The 4,898-nt window shown below is 25.5% G+C and overlaps 1 protein-coding gene across 1 annotated transcript in view; it reads left to right on the forward strand.

Annotated features, from left to right (window-relative positions):
• Positions 1 to 862: 862 nt before the first annotated feature.
• Positions 863 to 4,898, forward strand: part of LOC106689035 (scavenger receptor class B member 1) — a gene marked incomplete in the record, with an annotated part of 50,092 nt that continues 46,056 nt past the window's right edge. Inside the window, 1 exon segment of the mRNA XM_067048268.1 lies at positions 863 to 993.

Here is a 4,898-nt window from a genome sequence, read left to right on the forward strand (position 1 = left end):
AAAAAAAAGAACTTAAAACTATTTAAATCTAAAGGAATTATATTTAGTTTCACTAAATTTAAATAAAAGAAAAATAACAGAAAAACAATGTTTATATGCTCTTAGTTGTCAATAAAATTTAAAATAATATAATAGTTATTATTTTATTTTTTTTAGTTTTCAATTATTGTACTATTTCAATTATTTTTATCATGTAAATTTTCTTTCATACTCATAAATGTATATCTATTTTTATCGCCTTTATGTTTTGTTTTTTTTACTCTTGCCTATTTCAATTGACCGTCACAAATTGTAGTAGATTTCAAAATATTTGTCGATTAATAAATATAGAAATAAAAAAAAAAAATATTTGTTTATTTATTGAAATTTAGAATTGCATAAAAAAAAAAAAATAGAATAAATGCTTTAGAACACATGATAATTTGGGGAAGAAACCACCCTCTAGGTACTTCAATAATTGCTTTAAATTAAAATATCACGTGGTCATCTTCTTTTCAGACGCCCCAGAGGATTATCAGAGATCAAGAACTAATGTGTTTGGGTGGGTAAGGATTTCGTAATAATAGGAGGTATATCTATTTCGGGCCAAATCTGCAACGAATGAGATGTTGAGGTTTTTGTGGATGAGTTTATTTGTGACGTAATAAGGAGCATCGAGGATTTTGGATTATACGGAATGGATTCGGGAGGGGAAAAAGGAGGGGGAAAATCATAATTTGAAAAAAATTGTTCATGAAATTTATAATTATCATAATCAAATTTCTCCTTCATCTTGGAACACTTTCTAGCTCGAATGTCGGACATTCTTGAAGGAAGTTGGGTATGGGACTGGATAACTAGGTGAATGAACTGGTCGGGAGGCCGGTAGTGGCGCTGGGTCTTGTGGTGGGGTCTCAGTCAGTGTGCGCTACTTCTCCGAGCAACACCGTTCACTTCTCTGGGTCGGCATTTCTGTCTTGTGATCGTCTGCTAACAGTCTTATCAGCCTCTCTGGTAATTTTATTGTTTTATTTAAAGTTATATAACGTTTTTATAGTGTAATTGATAACAAATATTTTTTTTAAAAACATACTTTCACGCCGTCATTTTTATCGCATAGAAATTAGAATTCAGCATCATGCAAACAATTCACATATCTCTGAATAATTTATAACACTTTCGAATACATCATCCTCTTGTTTAATACGACTTATATATGGTATTTATCTAAATTTATTTGCTAATTAGAAATAATTATCATTCACATGTGTATAAATATTACAAATAAACTTAACCGTATAATATAAAATATTGATTTTTACAATGATTAGTATTTAAAATATTCTGTTAGGTGCAATGTAAATTTAAAAATATATATAGTTATATAATTTATTTAGCTATTCCTTGGGAATTGTAAATTATTTGTGCTTATAATTTAACTTATACTAGTCTTAAATGTTAAAAACATACGATACAATTTAAAAATAAATTACTATTTAGTGGGCGATATCAGTTATAAATTTAACTAATCTTCACTTATCAAGAAGAGAAAATAAAATAAAAATATATTTTACTAGAAAATTTTAATTTTTACTTCTAAAAAAAAAAAAACTAAAACTGATTGCATTCGTAATAAATTATAAACCCAAAAGCTGTATCAAGATTTTTTAAATATGAATTTAGTTATCATATGTATACTGCATTAAAAACATATTTTGAATATTTAATTAGTAAACTTTTGGACTTGGAAGTAGAATTTACGGGATTATTCGATCACCATATATCTTTAATTCAATTTAGAAATATAAATTTTTGGTTAAATAAAAATAGTGTATAATTTTTTTTTGGACACCAATTTTTGATTACGGTTCGGCAGTACTAAAGATACCCCGGTGTGCTTACGAGACGTGCCCCCACTGCTGTTATTTTGGAACTGTGTCTATATTTGTTTAGGTAATTCCAACTCAACCTAGGACCTTGTAACGTAAATATCCCTACGGGCATATATAGAGCAACACTAGATCCTTTGAGGTCTCACTTATTTTTCAGCTGTTGTTTTGGCAACATGATATTCTGACGATTTTCTATTTTTATAAAAAATAATAAACGTTTTATGTAGTGCGTATGTTTAAATATTCTACCCTGACTGTAATAAGTACGAATGATCAAAATTACATAATTTGTTTTAAACTTTTTTTAAATTTATTTTTCAAAATAAAAATGTAGACGTTGTGGTCCATTGATCAACAAATGATATTATTATGAACTTCACACAAATAAAAATTACAAAATACCGATTTTTAAATTTTTATGGATAATTAATTTCACGAAGATGGTGTGAAAAAAACTTCATGAATTGATTTTATATTCTATTTAAATAAAAAAAATATGTTATTAGCATTCTCTTTTGATATAATTTAAATAATTTAATTTTTTGTTAATTTTTCTCATTTACAACAGATATTTTCTATTCTATCCTATAAACCATGCTGTTAAACGACTAGTGTAAATCATATCACATTTTTTTATTTGAGTCAAAATGAGAAAAAGTCAAAATTCTGAACTCAATAAATTGTCATTCACACTTGCACTGATATATGTTTTTTTTTTATTTGATTTAATGCACTTTCAAAAATATTAATATATAGTGTAAAATATGTTAAATATTATTATTAGTTTAACATATGTGCTAATATCACTCGTAGCGAGTCAAATTGCGAACTTATAAAATTTCCAACAATAAATTAATCAAGAGTAAACTGAGCTCTACGATTGTTTCAAGACAAATTAAATAGTTTATCACGATCTTGAGAAAGTGATAAATTTGATGAAAGAAACGTTGAAGATTCGCTAATAAAAGATGAAAACATTATTTTTTTAAAATTTGTTTAATTTCTGAAATATAGTTTATTTCTTCTGAAAGTTGTTTAGAAAATAAATTCTCAAATCTTCTTTATGTCTTGCAATGCCGTGAGTCCCAAATAGGTCAGAGACTGTCCACCACTTTACAAATCCCTTCTTATATGCTTATGTTTTTATTTTATTTTTTTAATAAATACAAATCCTTCAAGTTTAAATTCCATACCTAATTAAACCACTTTTTTACGTAACCTTGCTTGACAATTTGTATCCGAAGAGAAAATGCCCTGGAGATCATACAGGAGTGTTCATTATTTATTTTCTCCACAAATGATTAAACAATAAAAGATGATATCGCAATATAATTATACTATTTTCAAGTTTTTAACTACAAATTATTAGAGAGAAAACCAATTGACAAAAATTTATAATCGAAATTACACTTGAAAATGGTGAATCAAAATTATCTGTGATCAGCTTGAGAAGTTCTTAGAATGATTTATTTGGTTATTGATGACCGAAACGAGTAAAAACGGCTTGTCAGCTTTAAAATTCATCCTAGCTATTGAAAAAATAAAATAACAGATCGTGAACACATTTTTAACTTTTAAAATTTTTATCCATAATAAAAAATAAATAAATTCTACAGCGTTGAAGTACGACTAGTAATAACCACACACTAATACAATAAACATATAATGATATTATAAAGATTTTAAATATTAATTAATAAAAATATTATATATTGAGGCAAATATGTATTTATTTTATTGTTACTTAAATTTAATTTTCTTTGTCTTATTTTATTTTTTATTAATTTATCATCCGCTTTATTTTATTATGTTTTTCATATAGATTTATATTTTTGTTTATATAAATCATGATAGTATTTTATTTTATATTTATATCTTAATTATTATCCTTTACATTTGTTTTCCTTTTTTTCTGTTTTTTTTTTTCTTTGGTTCTTCTTTATCGTTCTTGTATGAATGAATATTTGAACACGCCCATAATTTTACTTAATTACTTAACGCCCTTTATGTGACAGATTGTATTAATTCTCTTTAATGAATATTAAAAAAAAAAATTAAGTATAAAGTTTTCGGGATGCCTTAGAAACTCAGCGTCATAATATATCGCGTGCAGACTTCTCAATATAGTGGGCGTTATCTACGTTTGAAATTTAGTGCGGTCTTATCTAAGAAATGATAGGATAATAACATTATTTGCAAATTTTTCTTTTTCATTACTTCTTTTATCACCCAATAGTAAGTTTTATTACTCATTTTATAAGCTGCGTGAATTTATTAGCATTATTATGTACTAGTCTAACGTACAAGATTATTACTCTCTTTCTTTTATCAAAAATATTTATTACGAAATTTCAAATTATAAGATTTTATATAATATATTTAAACAAACTATAAAGTATCAAAACATCAATAATAAATAAAATTATCAGTATCAGTACTGTCTAATGTCCTCTTAGTGGACCTGTATTTCTTTTCCCGTTATTTCAACTTTAAAATTTAGTATAACCATGTGAAAAAAAAAAAATCAGTTATTACTTTTATATGTTTTAAATATTTTTCATAATTAAAATTCCTTTATCTACGACTGAGATGTATTTGTTATTTCAAATGTTCAAACATCAATTGTAAATATTGATGGTCTTATTTCAATGTCGTGGTTTAACATCTACGTTGCTATTCAAATAGTTGATACCAAATAACATTGCATATTTTGAAAAAATCCTCTAACAGAAAAAGTGTGTTTTTATTTAATTAGAGGTCAACAAAAGTTATGTTAGGGCATTCAAGTGCATCGTCCAACCTTAAAAAAAAAATTGGTAACAATGTCTTTTCTAGCTCGTGAGATGTTGAACGAAAAATATTAATTATACTACTATAATACATACATACTATACATATACATATTATGTGCCGCATTCAATTTAGTATATAATAAATATTTTCAATTGCTTTTGAACGATTTTAAACCCACATGTTTTAACAAAAAAATAAAATAAACTTAAATAAAAAAATGATAACAATAAAAAA

Source organism: Halyomorpha halys, unplaced genomic scaffold (assembly GCF_000696795.3).
Source record: "Halyomorpha halys isolate HHAL.00 unplaced genomic scaffold, Hhal_1.1 Scaffold1266.1, whole genome shotgun sequence".
Taxonomy (NCBI): domain Eukaryota; kingdom Metazoa; phylum Arthropoda; class Insecta; order Hemiptera; family Pentatomidae; genus Halyomorpha; species Halyomorpha halys.